This window comes from Camelus bactrianus, chromosome 11 (genome assembly GCF_048773025.1).
Source record: "Camelus bactrianus isolate YW-2024 breed Bactrian camel chromosome 11, ASM4877302v1, whole genome shotgun sequence".
Taxonomy (NCBI): Eukaryota; Metazoa; Chordata; class Mammalia; order Artiodactyla; family Camelidae; genus Camelus; species Camelus bactrianus.
Window position 1 is genome coordinate 64,608,919 of NC_133549.1, and position 13,065 is coordinate 64,621,983.

Here is a 13,065-nt window from a genome sequence, read left to right on the forward strand (position 1 = left end):
GGCCTAGGGTATGTCCAGCAAGTGTGTGGTTTAGTTCATTGTGGCTCTAAGAAATGTAGGATTTAAAGAAAGTGAGTGGTCCAGGATACATTTAACTGCCTTAACCCTTTAAGTGCCTTCATAAAGTGTCACCTTGAAAAAAAAAACTTTTCCATTGAATTCACCCACATACATCTTTTTTAAGGTTTATTTCCAAAAAGAAATAAAACAGTAAAGCACCATTTTTACTAATCCTTCATTACATATTATTTCTTGCTAAAAGTTTGGTATAGAATTTTAAAACAAATGTCAGACACTTCCAATTTTCGGCTCCTACAAACAATACTGCACTGAATACTCTTGTTCTTAGGATCTTTCACTCATGCTGGAACGTTTTTTTAGAAAACAAAGTTAACATGTACTGTGTTATTAGGGATTTATTGAAAGCCTATTGGATACATACTAGCACAGTATCTGTAGTTTTGCTTTTTTTTTTAAGAACGCTATGATAATTTCTTTTGCTCCCCCTACATCTTGTTACTTCAGTTTTAGCAAAATTATTATTACATGTAAGCATAATGTATGTGACAGAATAAAACCAACTAAAGGTTTTCACACCTTTCCTCAATAACCTAAAATTAGGCAATTCTAGAAATAGACTACATCTGCATCATATTGTATTATCTAACATATTATTTACCTAACTGTGGCCTACATTTCTGACACCTTGGCTCTGAATGGCTCCTCTCTCCTTAGTGTCATAAGCTCACAGCACCCCTTGGGATAAGGGTATTGATTAAAGAGAAAGAGCTCATAATTCAATAAGCACCCAATTGAAGATGTCCTTTATATTGTGATGTTAGATTTATGCAGGATTACTGGTTATTTTCCTCATTTTGTTATCTCCACATTTATGTTCACTGTCAGAATTCAATAAAAAGCTCTTTCTCGTCTTGATTTAAGCCTTTGGGATTTTGTTATTTTTTAATAATAATGCTGATGTGATGAGATCACATCCTCAAAATGAAAATGTTGAGTTTGATCAGGCCCTTGATGAAAATGCTTGCAGTGTGATTTTACACTCAGAGAAAAAGTGCCCAACCAGTCCTCATGTTTGTCCTATTATAAAAACTAACACGAATTTCACATTTCTGTTTTCAAATTTTTTTTATTTTCATCACTGTTGTATATTCTCATGTGTTTTAGCCTTTTTTTTAAGGACACAGTATTCAAAGGTTTATACCAAAAAAAGCCGAAGACTTGCTTCATATCTCCTTCTGCCTATAAGCAAATACTGTAAAACATTTTAGCTATTTCTTCTTATACTTTTCACCATTTTTCTAAATGATGTTTATATTTCAAAACTTCTTTTAAGTGTAATGTATTGCACCACAGCATCCACACTAAATCCTTGATCAAATAACAGCAAAATGGCAAGAATACATCATCCAGACCTGATTAAAAACCAAGTCTAAATTTCACCAATGAGACAATCAAAAAAAAAATGTTTGGGGCCATATTTGTATATACTATATATGAATATAAGGTATATATTATATATAAAATAGTCAAATGCCTATAAGTAATACTTAACTTCCATTATTTAGTTATATATGAAATGATCAAATGACCTATAATATTCAACTTTTTAAAATTTACTCAATCTACATATTTAAAATAATATATTATGTGGCTTAAAGACTTAAACTTAAGATAAGACACTATAAACCTCCTAGAAGAAAACACAGGCAAAACAGTCTCTGACATAAATCTTAGCAATGTTCTCCTAGGGCAGTCTACCCAGGCAATAGAAATAAAAGCAAAAATAAACAAATGGGACCTAATTAAACTTACAAGCTTTTTAGTATATGTGCTGCCAAAGCGAGCGTTAAACTTACACGCTTTTGCACAGCAAAGGAAACCATAAATAAAACAAAAAAGACAACCTACTGAATGGAGAAAATACTCGCAAATGATGCGACTGGCAAGGGCTTAATTTCCAGAATATACAAACAGCTCATACAACTTAATAACAATAACAAAAAATGACCCAATCCAAAAATGGGCAGAAGACCTAAACAAGCAGTTCTCCAAAGAAGACATACAAATGGCCAACAGGCACATGAAAAACTGTTCAATATCACTAATTATTAGAAAAATGCAAGTCAAAACTACAATGAGGTAACACCTCACACCAGTCAGGATGGCCATCATTCTAAACTCCACAAACGATAAATGCTGGAGAAGGTGTGGAGAAAAGGGAACCCTTCTACACTGCTGGTGGGAAAGTAGTTTGGTGCAGCTGTTATGGAAAACAGTATGGAGAATCCTCAGAAAACTAAAAATAGACTTACCATATGATCCAGCAATCCTACTCCTGGGTATATATCGAGAGGGAACTCTAATTCGAAAAGATACATGCACCTCAATGTTCATAGCATCACTATTTACAATAGCCAAGACATGGAAACAACCTTAATGTCCATCAATAGATGACTGGATAAAGAAGTTGTGGAATATACAATGGAATACTACTCAGTCATTAAAAAGTATAAAATAATGCCATTTCCTACAACATGAATGGAACTGGAGATGGTCATTCTAAGTGAAGTAAGCCAGAAAGAGGAAGAAAAACGCCATACCATATCACTTATATGCGGAATCTTAAAAAAAAGACACAAATGAATTTATTTATAAAACAGAAACAGACTCACAGACACGGAAAACAAACTCATGGTTGCCAGGAGGGAAAGCGGGTGGGAAGGGATAAATTGAGAGTTTGAGATTTGCAGATACTATTATATAAAAAATAGATAACAACAACTTTATACTGTATAGTACAGAGAACTATATTCAACATCTTGTAGTAACCTATAATGAAAAAGGTATGAAAAGGAATATATATATGTATATGTATGACTGAAACATTATGCTGTGCACCAGAAATTGACACACTGTAAACTGACTATACTTCATTGAAAAAATAATAATATATTACTGCAAAATCATATTAATTTAGGAAAAGTGCTATTCTTCCATTATATGAGAAATTTTGTAAGATTACAGGTATGAGGCATCAACCTTTTCTAAAGGATGAGTTGGGGAAAAACTTTGCTTTATATTTGAACATACATAATACTTTTCTCAATTTGGGAATTCTACTTCAACCATTCTTAGCTTTTAAAATCATTTTCATAAGTTTTTCTCTTTTTTAAGTTTTATATTGATTAGAAAAGTCTTCAATACTTATTTAACAAATATTAGCAACCTTTTTGCAGTATCGTTCAGAAAAAACAATAATACAAGATAAGCATATGTTTTGAGAAAAGTTAGAAAACTGCTTATTTATTTCTATTCTTTTCCCCAAAACTAAGCTTTAAACCTGCCACAGCATCTCATGGTAGGATATATACAAATATATATATTTTTTTTAATTTTAAGGTTTTCTTTTTTTTTTTCAGAGAAGAAGCCAGCACGATCAGCCCACCTGGCAGGAAACCCTTATACTCATCAACAGGAAAACATGGTGTATGTGTGTTAGGGGAGGATCCTTCTTAGGCAGTGAATGCACTACAGCCTCAGACTACCTCATGCCTGGTCACTGCCAGTCACTTAAGGCTGTCCTGTTTGGAAGGACCAAGTATGGATCCCCTGAACAGGAGGAAAACCTTGCAACTTTTCCTTTGCCCTCATTACCAATGGTCAGGGCATGGACAGCCTGTAATCTCTTCCAGCACGGGCAGTAAAGGACACAGAACTGCTAAAATTGGAGACCAGGGTCAGAAGACCACAGCTGTCGCAGAACCTACTCTCATTCTCCTCTTTTAAAGTCTCACAAAAACCAGCACTGAGCCAGGCACAGAGGGCACTCAACAGACACCAGGTGCCAGGAGGCATCTGAAAGGTGGGGGCAGGGAGGAGGTCTGGGAAAGCTCCAGAATTTGAAAGGGACAGGATGAACCCTTAAACACGGGGAAACACTTTCAGCAATTCCTCTCCCCGCACTACCAAGGACCAGTGCACAGGCAGCCCACGATCACTTTCGAATGCAGGGGAGTAGGGTATATTTTTAATGGTCATTGGGTTTGTCTCTCTAATGATGAAGGTAATAAAAATCATGCTGGGACCACTTGCTAATATTTTGAACAAATGATAAGTGATAAAGCTAGAGCCATTCCTCCTTTTACCAAAATAAATTACAGATAACCAAATAACTCAGAAGCCATAGAAAAAATTTAATGTGACTACATAAAAATGAAACACATGTGTGTGAAAAAAATACACAAGCAAAACTGGAAGGTAAATAACGTACAAAGAAAAAAGTCTCGATACAACACTGTAATTTGACTATACTTCAATAAAAAAATATTTTTTAAAAAAGTTTCAATTCCCAGGACAAGCTAACTTTCCTAATTTACAGAAAGTGCAGACAAATTAGTAAGAAAAAGATTAGCAAGCCAATAGTAAAACTGGGTCAAAAACATGACTACTTTCAGAACTATAAACAGCCAATAAACATATTTTATTCAATAAACATATTAATAAAAGTGCAGCTTCTTTCATAGTTATAAAACTGCTAATCACTCAAAGGAAGATAAATTGTTCACCTCTCAGAGAAGAAAAATTTCTAGTTTGATAATACCCAATGCTAGAGCAGAAGTGAGGAAGTAAACACCTTCATACATTGTCAGGTAAGAGTGTAAATTGGTACAATTTGGCAATTTGGTGGTACTTATCAACTTTTATGAAGCATGTATCTTGTTGACTGGACAATTTTTCTCTACAAATTTACCCTGTGGATTTACAACAAAATATATTCAAGGCGGTCATTGTAAAATTCTTTGCAACAGAAAAAAAATTGGAAGCAACCAAAATGCCCCTTGACTGGGTGGAGAAGAGATTAGTACATGAATAAATTATGGTATTTGTGGAATGAACTCCTTTACAGCCATTAAAAAGAGATTAAGATAGCTCTTTTTGTGCGGTATGGAAAGACTTCTAAGATGGATTATCAAATGAAGCAGGAAGGTTGAAAAGAGGATGATAGCATTACTCTTTTGTGTACTTTTTAATAACTTTTGTACTTATTGAAAAAACCGTATATAAGTGGATCCATGCATTTCAAACTCGTGTTGTTTAAGTGTCAACTGTATGTACATTTACATAAAGATTTGTTTCTTTAAAAACCATACAGGTATTTTCCATTTTAGGGAGGGAGCTGGGCAAGTGCAGAAGAGAGGCTTTTAGTTTCAGTTTATATTTTTCTGAACTATTTATATGAAGTTAATAGTCATCCCATCACTTTTGTTCTGTTTTTTATACATTTTGGTACACCTTTTTTTTTTAATTTAATTGATGTATAGTCAGTTTACAATGTTATGTTAATTTCTGGTGTACAGCATAGTAATTCAGTTATAAGCATATATACCTTTTCATATTCTTTTTCATTATAGGCTATTACAAGGTATTAAGTATAGCTCCTCCAGGCTATACAGTAGGACCTTGTTGTTTGGTATCTTTCTTAAAAGAGCAAATACAATTTGTTTTATTCACTGGTTAAAAAAAAACCCCTAAAAAAAATACATATTACAAAATATATCGTATACGTCACACAGAACTACTAAAACGAAGTCTGCACCTGAGAACGCCGCAAGCCCGACCTCCGAATCCACGGGACCCGGAAAACAGCCCAGTCTCCTCCCGCCGAGAGGCGTTGCCAGTCGGTGAACTACAACTCCTATAAGGCATCGCGGAAACTGCCGGGCAACCGCGGACGTCCCAGTTACTTCCGGCCTCCAGGAAACCTCTCCGGAAGTGCCTTTCTTTAACAGCAAGTGTCATAGAGTTTAAGCGGGAAGGAAAAATAAACTGCAACTCAGCTCAAATGAAAAGGAGAAAAGCTGAAAGGTAAGAGTCTACAAGCCCCAGAAGCTCTGAGCGAGGACAGAAATGAGGCAGCCGGTAGGTGGGCTCCACGCGGCCGCCCCCAGAGTCCTCAGACATGCAGCTCCCCTGCCTTTCCCTTTTGCTTCCAGTCTCGCTCCAAGTTCTCTAGTGGGATAGCAAATTGGCACCTTACCCTTGCTGTTCTTCGGAACCCGAGGCTCCAAGGCTCCAAAGCGAAAGCTTCAGAAACTCCCTGCAACCATTCATTCTGATTTCACACTGCACAGGCCCCCGCTAGCCCACTTAGGCTGAGATCCTGGACACCAGCTGTGTTCTCTGATAAAAAGGCATTGGTTCAGATTTAGCTCCTACCTCTTAACTTATTTTCCTCAGAATCTCCTGCTCCGTTCCAGCATAAGATCCGATGGAAAGAACCTGTCAAGACCTTAGCCTCCCTATGTTACAGTCCCTCCCTGGCTGCCAGAGCAAAACATCATTCTGAGACAAGAACAGGATATGTTTAAAAAAAAAAAAAAAAAGAGGGGAGAGGGTAGTGCTCAAGTGGTAGAACGCATGCTTAGCATGCACGAGGTCCTGGGCTCGATCTCCAGTACCTCCTCTAAAAATACATGGATAAATAAACCTACCGCCCCAAAAAAAGAAAAGAAAAAGGAGTCTTGGTGTTAAGTTAGACATAAAATAGAATTTGTAAATGATTCCTTAAAGGCTGTTGAATCACTAAAGTTTTAATCAAGCACAACGAGAAATGCTAGTAACCCCTTTGTTAATGTTTGAGGATATCCATGGTCGGGGGCAGGGGGTATATGGGAATTCTATGCTCAATTTGGCTGTGAACCTAAAATCACTCTAAAAATTGTTTGTTAATCTTTGAGAATAACAGGAAATATAGTCACGATTATTGAGCCCCTACTCTATGCCATTGGTAAAGCTAGCATTTGAACCCTACTGTTTCTGATTCCAAAGCTCATAGTGAAGAAAATGCATAAAAAACGCTACATAAAATTACCTGGCCAGAATTTTGGCATATCATAAACTGCACTCGACAAGGCTGTTAAGAGACCTGATTATTAGCATCAACTCTCCCCTACCTCCTTGTTGAGCCACACTTCCTTGATTTGTGAAGGAGGCTATCAGACCAGAGCAATGATTGTCAAACTTAAAAGTGTACACGAATCACCTGGTGATTTGGGGAAGATGCAACTTCTGCATAAGGAATTCTGGGTGAGGTCTGGGATTCTGCATTTCTGACAAGCCCCCGGTTGAAGTCCCTGTTAATCCAAGGACCACACTTGGAATAGCAAAGGACAGGATGACTCTAAGATCCTTTCAAGCTCTAACACTCACAGTGGATCATTCTTTCCCCCTCTAATCTTAGCACCTTTACTCTTAAGGAAATATTAAAGGCTCTGTCAAAAAGGAGATTGACTGAAGTAAAGATTCCTATCTGAAGCCAAATAAATAACTTTTTTTAAACTATAAAAATAATGTCTCTGGAAAGACACACAAGAAATCCATGAGTAGTTGCCTTCAGGGAGGTGGACTTAATGGCCTGAATGTAGGAATGGGAGGTAAACTTTATACTTCTATACCTTTTGCATTTTTACTGTGTGTGTGTATATTTTCTCTTTAAAAGATAATTCATTTTTTTTGCTCAGATAATTCATTTTTAATGATCATATAAAAGTGGTTAATATGCCATTTGTTAGTAAAAGAAAGTCACCAAGTTATTAGTTTGGGCCTCCTATTACTATAACATTTCTTTTAGACAACAAAATTCCTTGAACAGTCACTTGATTATGTTTGGGAAATAAGCATGTAAATATCTCTCTGACATTTTAGCTTTTTCCCCTTCTCAAATAGAATTACATTGGAGTATATTGGTAATATAGTAGTCAAATCAGATATGATGGTAGTTTTAGGAAAATAGTGACTTAAGGGTATGCAACTGGGCCAAATAATTCATGAGATAACTTCTGGCAGTAAGATCTGTGATTCTCCAGTCCTATGAGTCCTGATTCCTAGAACCTAGACCAGTGATCCTCTACTCTGACTATGCATTAAAATCACCTGCTGAATGACTATATATATATATATATATATATATATATACATACACACACACATATATATATACACACACACATAAACATGTATATACATATTTGTATATACATACAGACACACATACTGGTGCCAGGACCCTCCTGTAAACCAATTAAAATGGAGTCTCTAGGGGTGGAGCATGGGTATTTTTTTAAAAGCTTCCCCCAGTAATTATAATGTGCACCAAGGTATGGCCTAGAGCAAGGATATTAATCTGATACATGAATGAAATAAAAACAAGAAACTTTTAATGAATACTTTCTGTATCCTAGGCCCCATCATCCTCTTTGGAAAATTCAGAGAATCCATTTGATTCAGTGATAAATTCACAGTTACTATATGATTCTGTGAAAGCCCAAGCTTGCCAGATGAATGTTTGCCAAAAGGAAGTGAAATCTAAATATAAACTAATACTCCTAAACAGCTTCATGGCTCAGCAAAAATCTTTCAGCACTGTATGTGCCTGGCACTGTGAGAGATATAAGAGAAATCTGTTTTAGTGTTTCCTCACAAGAAATTTGCATTGTAATTAAAAAGACAAGACTGAACTTGTGACCCTCTGATCAAATCAGTTCTACCAAACCATGTTCCTAAAATGTTGTGAATTGGTTGACATTCCAAAATTGGGAGGTTTTGCATAAAACTCCGAGCTTCTGCATCCTCTTGAGAAATTGGAAGATCTGACAGTTTGAGGTTCATGAGCCATTCCCAATGGCAGCATTTGTCTGGAGCTGAGCTGGGAATCCCCCTTTAGATGAGGCCTGTGCTGTTGAGTTTGTCACAGTGTCCTAACTCCCTGTTGCTCTCTGATACTGATGTCAGCTGCCAGGCATTTACCACTTATATTTTTACGATAAAGTCCAGAGGAAAGTAAAATATTTTTTGATCCTTACTTTTATCAAATGTAGAATAACAGAAGATAGAGCAAGATATATAAGACATATTCCTTTGAGAAAATAAAGACTGAAAACAAAAAAATAACCAAAAAATGTTTTTAATTATAAAAATATATAAATATAAATAAAAATTTTTAAAAATTCAAGAAAGACAATTATATCAGATTCTCTGTGCTTACATCCTAGTCCCTGTATGCACCTGAATCTATGACCCATGATCTACACTGTTTATATATTCAATATCTATCCAAATAAAAAACTATATGGCTAAATGCAAGCAGTCTAAAATCATACAGGGATTCTATTCCAAGCTACCAACTCACCGGCCCTGATCCTACTTTATGGCCCCTGTGCCTCAGGTTGACCTCCATCTATACAAAGGGGGTGGTAACAGTACCACCTCACAAGGTTGATTTGAGGATTGAACATGATAACATTAGTTAACGTGGTATCTGGTACCCAGTGACAGCCCTCTAAATGTCAGCTATTTTTATCCTGTTCACGAAGTGCCAAGGGATGATTTAAGGAGGAGGCAAAGTGAGCTGTTGGGGAAGCTATTGTAGAAGAGGTGAACTGACTAAGAGGAGTGGAAGATGTAGCTTGTCCAGGTGGAGAAAAGACAGGGCAGTAAAGACCTGAGCAAGGGCTCAGAGAAGTGGTGAATGGGGCCTGGATATCTAAGCCTTACAATTGTAAGACAACTGCACTGGAGTTTTCCTCAGGTTTTAATTTTAAAATCTAAAGACTTTACTGGCCCCTGCTTCATGATACACAGTAAGTGACTGTAACAATCACTACATTGATTTTTGGTTTTCCCCACCCACCATTTGGCAAGGATTACACGATTTCAAGAATTCAAACTCTTGAGTATTTCAGAGTTCCATTAAAGATAATTTTAGCTCTCACAATGGGATGCTTGTGCTTGGACACAGCCACCAGCACTACCTCATGACTGCCACTAGGGGGACTAGAACCAAAGGAATCATCATGCTTCTGGGTACAGTATTCTTTTTCCTAAATTCTTACCCAACACTCCATGTTAAATTCTTTTCTCCTTTGATGCATATTTATTATGTGTTTTTAAATATTTTAAAAAATCCAAATACTACTGGAAAATAGGAAATTAAAGAGTCCTATTAACCATCATCCCTACAAAATAGCCACTTATGTTGATAAGATTCTTGTGTGTCCTTCCAGATATTTTCAATTTACATACAAACATGTGTATTATTCTTTTATTTAAACCCATTATTTGTCCCCTGACTACCACTCTGACTTTATCTCCTACCATTCTTTGCCTGCTATGAAGACTATATTCTAGATCTTCAAACTTACCAACCTGTTCCAGCCTCAGGACCTTTGTGCTCACTACATCATCTTCCTAGACCACTCTCTTCTCAAGTTATCCTCATTCAGTATCAGTTCATATGTCACTTCCTCAGAGAGGTGTTTTGTGACACCCATCAAGTAACTATTCCCCAGCCCAAGTCACTCTGCATCACCATGTTTTACTTTCTCCTATCACGATTTGAAATTACCTTGTTTTTGTGCTACTCACTACTAAAATGTAATCTCCGTGATAGCAGGAACTTTGGCTGCCTTATTTGATTCCATATCACTAGTATGTAGAACATAAATTAGGGACCCAAAAGTACTGTTAGTTGAATAAATAAATGAAAGAGTGCTGTACATACTATTCTGCAACTTTTTTTTCACTTAATGTATCTTGTACAAGTTGTATTTTACTTAGTGTGGATAAGCTTTATTTTATTTCATTCATATTCTTAATTTTTTTAATTTGTCAATTACAATGTGTCGATTTCTGGTGTACAGCATAATTTCCCAGTCATGCATATATATATACTAATTTTTAAATTTAATTTCTTTTAGGTTAGATATTCAGAAGCCTCAGAAATAATGTAAAAAAATATTCAGTGAAAAGTCTCACTTCCACTTCTATCCACCATCTACTTAGTTCCCACTCAACCAGGTAACCATTTATATTACTTTATTGTGCATTCTTTATACAAATATACACATACATCTATATTTTATTCTTATGTCTTCTCTTTTTTCACAAAACAGTAGTGTGTTACTTATATTGTTCTATACCTTCATTCTTGGCTGCATGTTATTCATAATTTATATGGATTTATAATTTATTTTGTTCAATTCTCTATTAATTGACTTTTGGTTATTTTCAATTTTTATTATTGTAATCAATGTTGCAATAATCATTTTTATGCTTGATGATGAACAATGGAATAAATTCCTGAAAGTGAAATGACTTAATCAAAAGATACATGTATATTAGGTTGAGAAAGATCTTAACAAATTTCCCTCTAAGAGAGTTGCCTCAATTTCTGTTCCCACTAGCAGTGTACAAGGGCACCAACTTTTCCACACACCCTCTCCAAGTCCTAAATTTTATAGACTTGAAAATGTTTGTCAATCTGATGGATGAAAAACATTGTTTTTATTTTCATTTCTGTAAATATGAATGAAGTTGAATACTTTTTCATATTTTAAAAATAGCCTTATTGATATATGTCATATACCATATACTTCACCCATTTAAAGTATATAAGTTAATGGTTTTTAGTATATTTACAACATCAGCACAATTGTACAGATGTGCAACCATCACTACAATTTTAGAGCATTTACATCACCTCAAAAAGAAACCTATACCCTTTCAATATCACTCCTCTATCCCCCCATTACCCTCAGCCCTATGAAACCACGAATCTACTTTCTGTCTCTATAGATTTGCCTTTTCTGGATATTACATATGAATGGAATTATATAATATATATAGTGGGTTTTTTTGTGACAGACTTCTTTCACTTAACTAGATTTCAAGATTCATTCATGTAGCATGCATTGGTACTTCATTCCTTTTGATGGGCAAATAATATTCCACTATATGGATATGAATTTTAAAATCCATATTGTCAGTTGATGGACATTTGTGCTGTTTCCAGCGTGTTTTTTTTTTTAACAACATAAAATTTTACAGTAGGCAAGGGCCTTAGAATTATGAAGATGAGACAACACTTAGCAAACAGTCTCCTTAATTACTATAACTAAGAGTCCGTTCTGATGGGTAAAACATTAGGCTAGGAAGCACAACACTAAAAACACCACCCTTGCCACAGGAGGGTTTTCTGTGTAATTTTAATGTTTTTCTTCTTTGAGTCTTAGTTTCTGTATTAGTCAGTTCAGACTGCCATAACAAAATACCATACACTGGGTAGCTTAAACAACAGGAATTTATTTCTCATAGTTCTGGAAGCTGGAAAGTCTATGATCAAGGTGTCAGCCAATTTGGTTCCCTGGTAAGGGACTTTCTTCTGGCTTGCAGATGACCACCTTCTCACTGACCTCACATGGCAGAAAGAGGGAGCCCTGGCCTCTTCCTCTAATAAAAAGTCTTCCTGTAAGGACACTAATCCCACCATGGAGGCTATACCCTTACGACCTCATCTAAACTTAACTACCTCCCAAAGGCCTCACTTTCACATACCGTTACACTGAGGGTTTGGGCTTCCATGTATGATTCTGGAGGGACTCAAATATTCAGTCCATAATAGTTTCCCAAATGTAAACTGACTTCTACCTACACATCTACTAAGGAAGAGTAAAATGGCATCAAGCTCTTTGAATTTCTTGGGGACATGTTTACCAACTCATATAAAACAACTGTGCTCTTTAAGGAAAAAAACAAATAAATGGATACTTTCTACATAGTTCCTGTGGAATATATACCTCAAATATCAATTATTCCCTGATATATCTACCCTTAAGTTCTTATCACAGACTAAAGCAAGCAATCTGGCTTATAAATACATAATTTTCTAAGTAAGGTAATTTAAATGCAATAAGCTTTTACCTGGAAGACAGTCTATGAAGTATCACAAAATGAGGAACCACAGGCCATGCCTAGTAGATTTCATAGAATTGTGTTATAGTGTTTCTCAATACTGATATCTTGGATAATACAGAGTGAAGACTATCTCACACAATGTAAGACATTTAACATTCCTGGTGCTCCAAACTAATAACTGCCAATAGTGGTCTCCAGTTATTGTGACCATGCAAAATACCCTCATATATTTCCACGCAGTGCATAGAGGAGAGGCAATACTGATGAAATCTTCTAGTCCAGCTCCTGCATTTG

General features: G+C 35.8%; 1 long non-coding RNA gene and 1 other non-coding gene across 3 annotated transcripts in view; one reads left to right on the forward strand and one right to left on the reverse strand.

Moving 5' to 3' along the window:
- Nucleotides 1–3,901: 3,901 nt before the first annotated feature.
- LOC123615878 (small nucleolar RNA SNORA71) lies at nt 3,902–4,033 on the reverse strand. Its single transcript, XR_006723686.1, has one exon. It is a non-coding gene; the product is annotated as a small nucleolar RNA SNORA71 (small nucleolar RNA).
- Nucleotides 4,034–5,777: 1,744 nt separating this feature from the next.
- Nucleotides 5,778–13,065, forward strand: part of LOC123615876 (uncharacterized) — a 30,075-nt gene continuing 22,787 nt past the window's right edge. For both annotated transcript variants that reach the window (XR_006723684.2, XR_012510284.1), the window contains exons 1-2: nt 5,778–5,886; nt 10,776–10,875. This is a non-coding gene — a long non-coding RNA (uncharacterized LOC123615876). The remainder of the gene's footprint in view (nt 5,887–10,775; nt 10,876–13,065) is intronic.